The sequence below is a fragment of the Dama dama genome, chromosome 9, assembly GCF_033118175.1.
Source record: "Dama dama isolate Ldn47 chromosome 9, ASM3311817v1, whole genome shotgun sequence".
NCBI lineage: Eukaryota > Metazoa > Chordata > Mammalia > Artiodactyla > Cervidae > Dama > Dama dama.
In genome coordinates this window covers 15,609,654-15,622,939 of record NC_083689.1, presented here as the reverse complement: position 1 = coordinate 15,622,939, position 13,286 = coordinate 15,609,654, and the positions used below count along the sequence as shown (strand labels likewise).

General features: G+C 47.5%; 1 pseudogene; it reads right to left on the bottom strand.

The window, feature by feature from the left end:
- Positions 1-3,503: 3,503 nt before the first annotated feature.
- Positions 3,504-4,392, bottom strand: LOC133062737 (mitochondrial transcription rescue factor 1-like; annotated as a pseudogene).
- Positions 4,393-13,286: the final 8,894 nt, after the last annotated feature.

Below are 13,286 nucleotides of genomic sequence, written 5' to 3'. Positions count from 1 at the left end.
GGCGTGGGGTGGGGGAGGCCAGAGCCTAAGCCTAGTGATGAAGTTGCTAGTTTCCAAGAGGTTAGACTTGGCAGGCGTGAGGTGGGTGGGAGAAGGGATTTCTGGGGCCACAAGAGTGATTAGCAACCCTGTCAGCCTCAGCTCCAATAGCCTTGAATTCATATTCACATCCTATTTGCCTGCTGTCTGCCCAAGAATCCTCCCAGCTCTACACCTTGGCCAAAGAAGCTCTTGAGAAAAAGAGAAAGAAAAAAAGCACCAGCTCTCCCTCCATATGGGGGACTGAACCTTCTTCACACAAACCGCTTCTAATCCTCAAACAGCCTGGAAAGATTTCAAGGTGGAGAGCGAACCCAGCGGAGCCACCTCTGACTCCACTCCTCCATCCAATGATGGCTCCCAGGAGAAGACCCACTTTCAGGGTCACTGGCCAAGAGAAAGGGGACCCGGGATCAGAGTCACCACATCCTCCTAACCCCCCACCCCCACTCCCACACCACTTTCCAGGTTTAGACTTCATGAAGGCTTGAGGTAAAAGTGTGATCCCCACTTTCCACCCCTCACCTGCCCACCCCATCCCCCCACCCGACCCCCACCCCCGAGAAAGGAGCATTTCTCAGCCTGGTTCGGGAAGGTCCCTCCCAGGGGAAATATTTGCCGACCCCACTGAGTGGACTCGCGGGCCGGATCCGAGCACGCCCTGCCACGCCCACAATTAACCCCTTCATTGCCGCACCGTGTGAGCCCCGGGGGTTCACCTAAAGGGACTCAAGGCAGCAGCATTCGCTCCACTGGCAGGAAAGGAATTGGAGACTTCAGCAACCAGCCACATGAATGGCCCCCCTCCCCCGCCCAGAAGCTTGTCAGAAATAGGTGCTTCCTGACCCCAAGAGACCCCGGTTTCCTGCTGCCCCCAATCCCGGAGGCTGGGGGTGGGTCGCCCACCACCCCGGGCATACTCACTCCCATTCTTTTCTTCTGGCCTGCGGCGTGCTGTGGATTTTGTGCGCCTGGTGGGCCAAGATGACATCGCGGTGGTCCACCACGCCGCCCCGTCGCTTCAGAGGGGGCCCCTCGCCGCCGCCGCCGCCGCTCATCAGGTGGGACCGCGTGTCCGGCGGGACGCGGGCTGTGCGCGCGGGGGCGCCGTCCGGACCTGAGGGGCCCAAGCCGCGGTCGTACAGGGCATCATAGTAACTGCGGGGCGAGAACATGGGGTCCAGGACCCGGGAGGACTTCGACATCCATGGGCCTCACTCAGAAATCCCAGGGTCTTCTGCCTCCAGCCCGGGAGGAAACTAAAGGAGCAGACAGGAGAGAGCGAGAAAGAGGAAGGGTAAGGGCGATGCGGAGAGAAGGGCGCTCAGGGGACCAGGACCGCACAGGCAACCAGCCTCCTTCACAGGAAGTCAAAAAACACCCCAGGACCGGCCCAACGGGAATTAGTATTTCCTTGGCAACTCAGGCCTGGGAAGCCAGTTCTTAGGAGCTGCCCGGCAACCAAGGCAGCGCCGTGGAGCAAAAGACCACGGAGGCTGTGTCTCAGGACACTCGCTCCCCTTCACAGGAGCCGGCCGCCAAGGGTGGGACTTGTGATTTCTCAGCATCTCATAGTTTTCCTCTGCAAAATGGGCCGCCAGGAGCCTACTTGTTCACTCTCCTCTGGTCCCTGGTTCCTCTGAGCTCCAGAGAGTCACTTAGAAAACTCAAAAGGGGGAGTTTAAGGGTCGGCTTTAAAACCCACACAGGATATGGCCATCAGTGAGTGAGCCCTGCCCTTTGCCACCTTGGCTGGTTTTTTAAAAAGAGACTTCCCTGCTGTGGACACTTCCACTGCAGGGGATGTGGGTTCGATCCCTGGTCTGGGAACTCAGATCCCACATGCTGTGAGGCATAGCCCAAAAAATAAATTTTAAAAAATTTAATGAAAGAGAAAAGGGACAGAGTTCTTGCCCTTTATGAATGCATTAGATGGTTAAACCCCAGAGGGACTGAGAGCCGGCAAAAACCTTTGTCTCCATTTCATTCACTATTCACTCAACAAACGCTGAGTGAACAGCTGCTGTGTGCAGGCCTTGCGCTGGCTGCAGGGGCCACAGTGCGAATGAGGCAAACAAATGTCACCCTTATGCTGGAATGGAGGTTCTAGACGGGGAGGCAGACCATGAACAACATAAATACCTCATGCGGAGACTGGGAGTTGAAAAGTGCTGTGGAGGGACTTCCCTGGTGGCCCAGTAGATATGAACCCGCCCTTGAATGTGGGAGACACCTGTTCGATCTCTGGTCTGAGAAGACTCCAGATGCTGCGGAGCAACTAAGCCCCTGGGCTGCAACTACTGAGCTTGTGCTCTAGAGCCGGGGAGCCGCCAATACTGTGCCCACTGTCTGCAACTATGGAAACCCACGTGCCTAGAGCTCATACTCCAAAACAAAAGAAAGAAAGAAAGTCGCTCAGTTGTGTCCGACTCTTTGCGACCCCAAGGACAGTAGCCTGCACCAGGCTCCTCCATCCATGGGATTTTCTAGGCAAGAGTACTGGAGTGGGTTGCCATTTCCTTCTCCAGGGAATCTTCCTGACTCAGGGATCGAACCCAGGTCTCCCACACTGTAGACAGATGCTTTACCGTCTGAGCCACCAGGGAAGTCTAAAACAAGAGAAGCCTCAAATAGCATGAAGCCCAAGAACCACAACTAAAGAGCAACCCCCTGCTCGCTGCAACTAGAGAAAAGCCCAAGCAGCAACAGAGACCCAGCACAGCCAGATGAATAAATACAATTTTTTTAAAGTGCTGTGGAGGGAAATTCAGCAGGAGAGGTATATTCATTTGCTGGAGCTGCCGTAACAAAGTACCACATGCAGGGTGCCTTAAACAACAGAAATTTATTTCCTCCCTGTTCTGAAGGCTGCAGGTTGGAGATCAAGGGGTCAGAAAGGCTGGTTTCTTCGGAGGTCTCTCTCCTTGTTTTGTAGACTGCCATCTTCTCCCTGCGTCTTCTCATGGTCTCCCCTCTGGGTATGTATGTGTCCTAATGTTCTTCTAATTTTACTTTGCATGTGTGCATGCTAAATTGCTTCAGTTGTGCCCGACTCTTTGCAACCCTATGGACTACAGCCCGCCAGGCTCCTCTGTCCATGGGATTCTCCAAGTGAGAATACTGGAGTGGGTTTCCATGCACTCCTCCAGGGAATCTTCCCAACCCAGGGGTCAAACCCGAGTCTCTTACATTTCCTGTGTTGGCAGCCGGGTTCTTTACCGCTAGCATCACCTGGGAAGCCCCTATTTTACCCTAATTGCCTCTTTTTCCTCTCTCATTTTTTTTTTTCTTTTTTCTTTCCCCCTCCAAATGATGGGAGAACTTAATTTTAATTTTTTTTTAAATCCTCTTTTTCACCTGGCCCTTTCCCCCACCACTAGAAAGCAGGTTTATTGCTAAAAACAGTTCATTTATTTGAGCATGTTCTTTTTAGGCAACTTTACTTTTTCCAGTTAGTCTTCTCTTTAAACACTTCTTTTTTTTTTTTTTTTCAGGAGAATCCGCATCACCATCTCTATTTCTGCTTCTTTATCCTCTCCCATGAGAAGAGCCAGTGCATCTCCCCCTTTCTCCCTTCTTCTCGTCTTCCATCATTTTTCCCCCGTTCAGACTGAGTCCACCTTTGTAGCATTCACTTTGTTTCTTCCACTGTCTGGGTCTGGCTTCAGGATAACATCCTATGGAAAAGACTACACTACTTTCACCTAATGAAGATTGTCTTTGACCACCCTGGGTTCGTCCTCGGGCTTCTCTTCCTGCTCATTCATCTCATTTATGGTCACTCTTCATCAGAGTCCCCTTCATCTTCTAATTTTTTCATCATCTTTTTAGTAGATTTCTTAGAGCTTATATGACTTTTGAGTCTTACGGAAAACAGGAATATATATTCTGAAGATATTAAAAGCCTTCGGGGAACTTCCCTCGTGGTCTAGTGGTTAAGACTGTCTTCCAAGGTAGGAGGTGTGGGTTCGATCCCTAGTCAGTGAGTTAAGATCCCACATGCTTCACAACCCAAAATTAAAATAAAATAATACAGAAGCAATACTATAACAAATTCAATAAAGACTTTTTAAAAACATGGCCCACATCAAAAAAAATTCTTAAAAAAACTTAAAAAAAATAAACACAAAAGCCCTGGAGATCTCAGTGAGATGACGTTATAAAAGAGTATTTTATGGGAATTCCCTGGTGGTCCAGTGGTTAGGATTCCACACTTCCTGTACTTCCACTGCAGGGGGCCCGGTTTCTATCCCTGGTCGGGGAACCAAGATCCTGCAAGCTTTGAAGTGTGGCGCAAAAAAAAAAAAAAAAAAAAATAGTTTTATAATATCATGCATTTAACTTGGTACTAGAAAAATAGAAGTATCAGTTACAGGAAAGCACAGTGTCTGTGTGAAGGTGTCTGCAGTCTCCGATCCAGGCATCTGGCTTTCTTAAAATACTGCTGGGCAATCTGACACTAGTCAGACCCGTGGTGCATATGACCTTCCCAGGTCCTCAAAGTCAAGCGAAACTGAACACCAGCATCCTTGGGCTTTCAACCTGGATCTCCAGCCAGCAGGAGCAGCCAGACCCAGGGGCAGACAGCCTCAGCCCACCAGGTTCCTACGGCCCTACAGCACCCACCTCCAGGGTCTACAGGGCATCTCAAGCTGACCAGGCCAAGGCAGGACATGAGGGATTCATGTGGAGACCTAGCAGGAGTGTGGCCAAGGGAGAGGAGCCTTAATTATGTCTTCACAGGCTCTATCTCCAAATATGGTCCCAAGCTTGGACTTCCCTGGCAGTCCACTGGTTAAGACTTCGCCTTCCAACACAAGGGGTGCGGGTTCCATCCCTGGTCAAGGAGCTAAGATCCCACATGCCGTGGGGCCAAAAAACCAAAACATAAAACAGAAGCAATATTGTAACAAATTCAATGAGGACTTTAAAAATGGCCCATGTCAAAAGGAAAAAAAAAATCTTAAAAAAAAATACAGTCACATGCTACTGTGGATTAGAACTGCACCATATGAATTTGAGAGCAGAAGACACAATTCTGCTCACCACAGAGGAAGACAGGAAGTGGTGGGTGGGCTGGTTATTGTATTAAATAGGGGGTCAGAGATGGCCTCTCTAAGGAAGTAGCATCTGAACAGAGGGAGCTGGAGGACTTGAAGCAGTAGCCACACCGGGTATCTGAGAGAAGAGTGTTCCAGGCAGAGAACAGCATGTGCAAAGGTCCTGAGGCAGGGCTGTGTGTGATTTGCTCAAGGAACAATAAGGAGGCCTGAGTGGCTGTGAGTGAGAAGTGTAACAGGGATGAGGGTGGGGAGGTGATGAAGCAGATCACACAGGACCTTGTGAGCCATGGGAAGAAATTTTTTCTTGTTCCTTCTAGAAGTGAGATGGCCCATGGTGTTCAGATTCACAGCTAACCCAACAGCATATTTTCAATCCCAAAATGAGTTTTTCCACCTAACAGCCCCCCATCACTAGCCTCCCAGTGTCTGTCCAAGAAAAGCAAATCCACAGGAAGGTCAGCCTGAATGACATAGAATTAGGAGCCTAAATCCCATGCATAAACGTTGCAAGAGTCACCTCAACATCCAGAGGTGTAAGGAGATGGTGCAAAGAAACGGGAGTGGGAGTGGAAGCTTATCTCTCTGCTGACTATTTCCCCTTCCTCTGCTTGAAGGCTTCCAAGAAGTAAGAATGTTCTCTCTCCTAAGTAAGCGTCTCCTAAGTAGATCAACTCAATATCAGTTTAATGAACGCTGTTTCCCTCTGGGGAGGTTTCTTTTTTCAAATCTTGTAACTAATGGAGTTTAATAGGCCTATCTTCATGACGCCTTTAAGTTTCAATTTACTCCCATGAAAACTTAAATCGCCTACGATCGTGAATTTATAAAGCCTTTTGTGTTTTTCTAAATACATTCCCTTCGCATTGAAAAAAAAGCCTTTTATTCCTTTTATAAGCCCTTATGCCTCAAAGGCATTTTCCTTCACATTTTATAGAAATAAAACTGAAGACTGGGACTTCCCAGGTGGTCCAGTGGCTAAGACTCCCCGCTACCAATGCAAGGGGCCTGGGTTTGATCCTCGGTCAGGGAACTAGATCCCACATGCCAGAACTGAAAAAGAAGAGTTTGCATGCTGCAACCAAGAAAGATCCTGCATGTTTCAACTAAGACCTGGCACAGCCAAAATAAATATATGTGTGTGTGTATATATATACACACACACATTTAAAAAAACTGAGGATGAAAGGAATGTCTTGCTACCTGTTCCATTTCTACTTCCTGGAGTCACCCCACCCACCCCCCAAAATGTGCTTACTGTGTCAATATTAAAGAAAGAATTCACCACAGGGAACTATATTCAATATTTTGTGATAACCTATAAGAGAAAAGAATCTGGAAAGGAATAGATATAGACACAGATTATAAAACTGAGTCACTGGGCTATACCCCTGAAACTGAGGTAGAAATTGCTAGGCAGTCAGTGTAAGACTGAGTCCTTGGTCTCTTTTTCAATAAACATCTCACACTACTAACCTGAAGCTATATCCTTTGTTCCAGTTTCCTGACTTCCAGAGGAATGCGTCCTTGGTCTGGTAGATCATAAAACACCCAGATGCAGGACAGGACAACTGTTAACTTCTGGCCCTCTTATTTAAAAGAAAAGCAACAGGTAGACCATCAACTTTTGGTCCATATCTGGTCCTCTGTGAAATGGCCAGGGGTCATAAGACAGGGTCACGCGATGGTGACCGAAAGTCTGAGGAGACTTAGAAACTGGGGATCAAAAGAAGCCATAAAGGTGTCAAGTTAAACATTGTAACCTTTAAACTGATTGGCTAGAAATGACATATGTTAAAGACAAAAGCCAACCAAAAAAGTACAGATGGATACTAGAAAGGATGTAATGCCGCTAAGTGCTGTAAGCATTTTAATGCTTATAAATGCTGTAAGTCCCACATTTGGGGGGTACTTCAGTGTCTCTCAGTGTCTATGTTGAGAGCTTTGTTCTTTTCGTCTATTTAAAATAAGTCCAATTTGCTTGCTACTGTGATCGTTTGCATGTGTGTGAAGTTCATTCTTCAGCTCTGTGAACAAGAATTCAGGTTCCTGTTTCAATACTAATGCAACAGTGAAAATCAATCTTACTTTAAAAGGTTTGAAACATGAAAGAACCTAGCTTACAACTTGGATGTTCTGTATAGTATCCCCAGTGTAACGAAAACCTCAGAGCCCAGGCTTGATGGAAAAAGCTCCAGGCACCCAGAGAAGGGAGGTTTGTACCTGGGAAGATGCGAGACGGAGTGGGAAAGACAAAATCTAAGGCACAGGCACAATGACATCTTTTGAGACACCCACTTGCTGGTCCCACAGGCTCAAGATGGAAATCTCCCTTCCCTGCTCCTTCTCTACAGCCCTTTGCTCCCAGCATCCCCCATCCCATCACAGGCCCCCCAATTTAACTTGATGCCCAAATCACATGGTTCTCCCTTTCCCTTCACTCTCCGACTGAAAGCCATCAGCAGATGCCATCCATTCACCTCCAAAATAGATCCTATATCCAACCACGTCCCTCCATGGCAAAGCCTCCTTCATTGCTGGCCTGGACTTGGGCAGTTGCCCCTCCTGGGTCAGCTGGCTTTCTCACTCCCTACGTCTAGCCTGCATTCTGCTCCACAGTCAATGGGGAAGCTTCTGAAAAGAGTCAGTCACTCTTTTGCTGTTATAGATAAAAGCCACTCCCTACAGGCTGCCTTGTCAGCCAGGCCCCAACCCCTCCCCTTCCCTCTCTTGCCTCTAAGCTGCAGAGTCACCAGCCTCACCAGTCCTGGTCTCTGCCAAGCTCATTCCATCTTTGCAACTGCTGTTCCCTCTTCCTAGTGGAGCAGTGCTAAAGAATTTGCCTGCCAGTGCAGGAGACACAAGAGCTACAAGAGACACGGGTTCAAACCCTGGGTCTGGAAGATCCCCTGGAGTAGAAGATGGCAACCCACTCCAGTATTCTTATCTGGAGCATCCCATGGACAGAGGAGACTGGTGCGCTAGAGTCCATGGGGTCACAAAGAGTCAGACATGCCTGAGCACACATGCAGACAGGCCACTTTCTAGAATGCCCTTCCCCTCGTCTGTGATGGGTCAGCTCCCTCTCATTATCCAGGCTGCAGTCAGATGTAGGCACTCCTCATCACATCCTCCAATGAGGTCTTCCTCGGGGATTTTTGGTGTCCCCTATAGGATGTCAGTGTTACACATACAAGGATCTTGATCTATGTTGTTTGCCTTTGGGTCCCTGACAACTTGGGCTCAATGGTAAAGGATCTGCGTGCCAACGAGGGTGATGCTGCTTCCATCCCTAGGTCGGGAAGATCCCATGGAGAAAGAAATGGCAACCCACTCTATATTCTTGCCTGGAGAATCCCATGGACAGAGGAGGCTGGTGGGCTACAGTCCATACGGTTGCAAAGAGTCAGACACAACTGAGCCACTGAGTATGCATGCAACCTGAATGAATCAATGATCTTAAGGATGAGTCTACCCAAGAAAACATCACCAAGCACATAGAACCCTCCTGCCTGGGGTCTAGGACTTCACGTAGCTAGGGAAGGGATAAATTGTGGTGGGAAAGATTTATTCCAGAGCCAGGCCCATCGGACTCCAGCACACATCAACTAGCTGTGTGTTCCCCAACATGATTTAATCCTCTGAGTCTCTTTCTCCTGCACAAGGTGGGGATAAGGATAAGTAATACAGGGAGCCATGGTGAGGGGTCAGTGGGCGCCTGTCGGAAAGGAGAGCTCTGAGCACAGCGCCAGGCTGTGGAAAGTGCTTGGTCGACACTGGCTCTCAGGCTGACTTTGAGGCAGGTGGGTGGAGTCTGGAAGCTGGATGGGTCAGGGCAGGGTAGGGGGCGATGGGGACGGCTGCTCAAGCAACACCTCGGAGCTCACTCTGCAGAGCCCTCACGCGCGCTTCCAGCAGCAGAGCCCCAGCTGTCCTGTGTGTACACACAAGAAGCAAACACAACCCCAGCCAACGGGTGCTTCCAGCCGGGCGGCCGTTCCTGGCACCTGCGGGGTCTTGTGACCAGGCGTGCTGTTCCCTGTCTGTTTGCTCAACCACAGCACGGAGGAAATGGCCAAGCACCTGGGGTTTGCATCCCTTAGAAGCGACCAGGTTTCACAAACAGGCGGTGCAAAGAGATGACAACGGGGGTAAAGCAAATGCAAGAAAAGAAGCGTCATTCAGCCTGAGACCACAAAAAAAAATCTTACTGCTAATGTAATCAGAATAGGACTTCCTCAAAGTACCAGGTATCGCGTGAATCTATTTCCCTGAATCCAAATTGGAACTGCAGCCGAGATGGGGGTTGACCCCCACTGCCAAGCCTGGACCAGCCTGAGTTGCCATAGCAACCAGATGGCACCTGGAGATGCTCCTGATGAATATAGCTGGTTCAGGAGCTACGGGAGGGGGAGCAGGGAGGCAGGGACTGTAAGGCAGTCCGGGTGGCTTCTGTGCACCACCCCCACATGGACAGGACATTTACATAGCTGCGCTGGGCACCAGGCTTCACCAACCATGGGTCAAACAAGCACCAGTAACTCCTAAAGCAACCTTCTCTCTCCTACAAATCAGTAAAAGATATGGCACCTAAAATTAGAGGACTTATGGCTACCAAAGTGGGGAGGGGAGGGATAAATTAGGAGTTTGAGAGTAACATATACACACTAGATAAGCAACAAGAACCTATTGTATAGAACAGGGATCTATACTCAATATTTTATAATAACCTATACTGGAAAAAAATCTGAAAAGGTATTTGGCCACCATGCAAAGAGCTGATTCACTGAAAAAAGACCCTGAATCTGGGAAAGATTGAGGGCAGGAGAAGGGGGTGACAGAGGACAGATGATTGGATAGCATCACCGACTCAACAGACATGAGTTTGAACAAACTCCAGGAGATGGTGAAGGACAGAGAAGCCCAGAGTACCTTGGGGTCACAAAGAGTCAGACACAACTTAGTGACTGAATGACAACGTGTTCCTGAATCACTTTGAAACTGCATCACTTTTCTGTATACCTGAAACTAACATAACATTGTAAATCAATTATACTTCAATTACAAAATTGAAAATAAAATTAAATTAAAAGTAGAGAAAAAACATTCTCTAAATCTTCACAGGCTCCTTAGACCCATTAGAGAAGATGGAAACTCAAAATGCCCACAAGGTCCTTCATTCAGGAAATAAAAATAAGACCAGGCTGGGGGCTGGAATGTAACCTACAAGACTTCAGTTTATTCACTGGTGTGGGAAGATGTCTTTTTCTCCCATCTGGGAGGAAAATTTTTAAACTAAAACTGGCCAGTAGTTTCACTCCTAGGTGCATCTAGCCACTGAAAGTCACATTCACAAAGCTCTGTTTTTAGTAGGTTAAAACTAGAAGCAACCCAAAGGTCCATTAACAAGAAAATAGAAAAACAGAGTGTGGTATATCCATATAGTGGAACACTATGCATCAGTGAAAAAGAAAGCACTCTAGGCAACAGTGTGGATGAATCTCATAGAGTGACATAGTGGAGGACCCACTGTGTGATTCCACTGATATGAAACTCAAAATTATTCATTGTTTATCTGAAATTCAAATTTAACTACGTGTTCTCTGTATTTTTTAATTTTTTTAAACTGACAGCCCACTGAAGGCTGGAAATTCCTTAACTCTTTACCTGGGTCATGGTAGGAACACACTATATAGATCTGTGTAAAAATTCATTTGTGCATTTTTCTGCATGTTTGTTGAAATTAAAAGACACTTGCTCCTTGGAAGAAAAGCTATGACAAACCTAGACAGCATAATAAAAAGCAGAGATATCCATGTAGTCAGAGTTATGGTTTTTCCAGTAGTCGTGTACGGATGTGAGACTTGGACCATAAAGAGGGCTGAGCACCAAACAACTGATGCTTTCGAACTGTGGTGCTGGAGAAGATTTTTGAGAGTCCCTTGGACTGCAACATCAAACCAGCCAATTAAAAAGGAAATCAACCCTGAATATCATTGGAAGGACTGATGCTGAAGCTGAAGCTCCAATACTTCGACCACCTGATGCAAAGAGCCAATTCATTGGAAAAGACCCTGATGCTGGGAAAGATTGAGGGCAGGAGGAGAAGGGGGCAATAGAGAATGAGATGATTGGATGGCATCACTGAATCAATGGGCATGAGTTTAAGCAAACCCCGGGAGAGAGTGAAGGACAGGGAAGCCTGGTGTGCAGCAGTCCATTGGGTCACAAAGAGCCGGACAGGCAGTGACTGAACAACAATACCAACAAATATTTTTAAAGGCAAAATAATCATATTAAATTCACTAAGAGCAAGTAGATATGCCCTTCCACCCTACAATTAAGCTTTGAGTTGGGCAGAAAAAGGGATATTAGCCAAATCTCCCCACCCAAACACAAGCCCCAGAGGAAGTTGTGTTACAGATAAGATTGAGGTTCAGAGAGGTGCAACCGCTCACCAGAGGTCCCACAGCCTGAAGCAAGCAGGTCAGGGATACAAATCTAGGTTTCTTGGGGTTCCTAACACCTCTCTCTGAGGTCCAACCCAGGGTCTGACACTGAGCCTTTTTCTTACCAAGAACGCTTCTCCCAGAACATAATCTGTGGTAGGCAAGAGTGTGTCCCCCATGATCTGGGCGCCTGAGTATGTTATATTACATGGTGAAAGAAACCGGTACTAGGCCACATACTTTAAAATAGGGAGTATATCCTGGGTTATTCCTGCGGGCCCAAGGTCATCACATAGGTCTTTAAAAGAAGAAGAGGCAAGACATCCCTGGTGGTCTAGTGGTTAAGAATCCACCTGCCAATGCAGGGGACACAGGTTTGTTCCCTGGTTCAGGAAGATCCAACATGCCGAGGGGGAGCTGAGCCTGTGAGCCACAACTACTGAGCCTGCACGCTAGATTCCATGCTCCCCAACAAGACAGATCAGCACAGTGAGAAGCCCAAAAACTGCAACTAGAGAGTAGCCCCCCACTCGCCACAACTCGAAAAAAAGCAACAAAGATCCAGCTGAAAATAAATTAACTTTTTTTAAAAAAAGCAAAAGAGGTCAGGGTTTCAGAGGTAGCAGAGCAGCTCCCTCGCTGCGATCTATTGAAAGTCAGCCCTCAACACCAGGGTTTGAAAATAAACCAAAAAAAAGAGAGCGAGAGAGACAGACAGAGAAAAGGAAAAAAAAGAAAAAAGTGAGAGAGAGGCAGAAGACTAGGCCAGCAATGCGACAGAAGATGAGGCAGGAGAGATTTGAAACATGAGAGAGAGAGGGACTTGACCCTGGGTCTTTACCTCTGAGATGAAGGAGCCCCCGGCCAAGGAATGCTGGTGGCCTCAAGAAGCTAAGAACAACGTCCAGCCGCCAGCCAGCAAGGAAACAGGACCCCAGGTCAGTCGCAATAGCTTGAAACCAACTTCTGCCAACAGCCTGAATGAACAAGGAAACAGATTCTCCCTAGTGTCCAGAAAAGCACACAGCCCACCAACACCTTGACTGCAACCCAGTCAAGCCTATCAGACTTCCAACCCATAGAAACGGCATGCTGTTGGTAAGCCACTCAATTTGTGGTAATTGGATATGGCAGCATAGAAAAAATAATACACGATCCCATATGTGCACACACACACAAAAAACTGTACAAATATTTGTTTTAAAAAAAATGTGAGATTTTTTAAAAAAGGAAATTCCCTGCCAGTCCAGTGGTTAGGACTCCACTGCAGGGGCCAAGGTTCAATCCCTGGTCAGGGAACAAAGATCCCGCATGCCATGTGGCTCAGCCAAAAAAAAGTGAGATTATATATATATACACACACATATATGGGTGCTCCCCAGGTGGCGCAATGGTAAAGAATCCACCTGCCAATGCAGAAGACCTGAGACTCTGGTTCAATCACTGAGACAGGAAGATCCCCTGGAGGAGGGCATGCCAACCCACTCTAGTGTTCTTACCTGGAGAATGCCATGGACAGAGGAGCCTGGTGGGTCAGCTACAGTCCATGGGGTCACAAAGAGTCGGGCCCAACTGACCACACAATACATATATATACATATATTCACATATACATATACACATAGTTGTCTATATAGACACATACATATATGTTTCATGTATGTGTATATACATAAAAGTCTGAATTTTTTTGCACTTAATAATATGTCTTAAACAACATTTTACACCAGTTCCTATA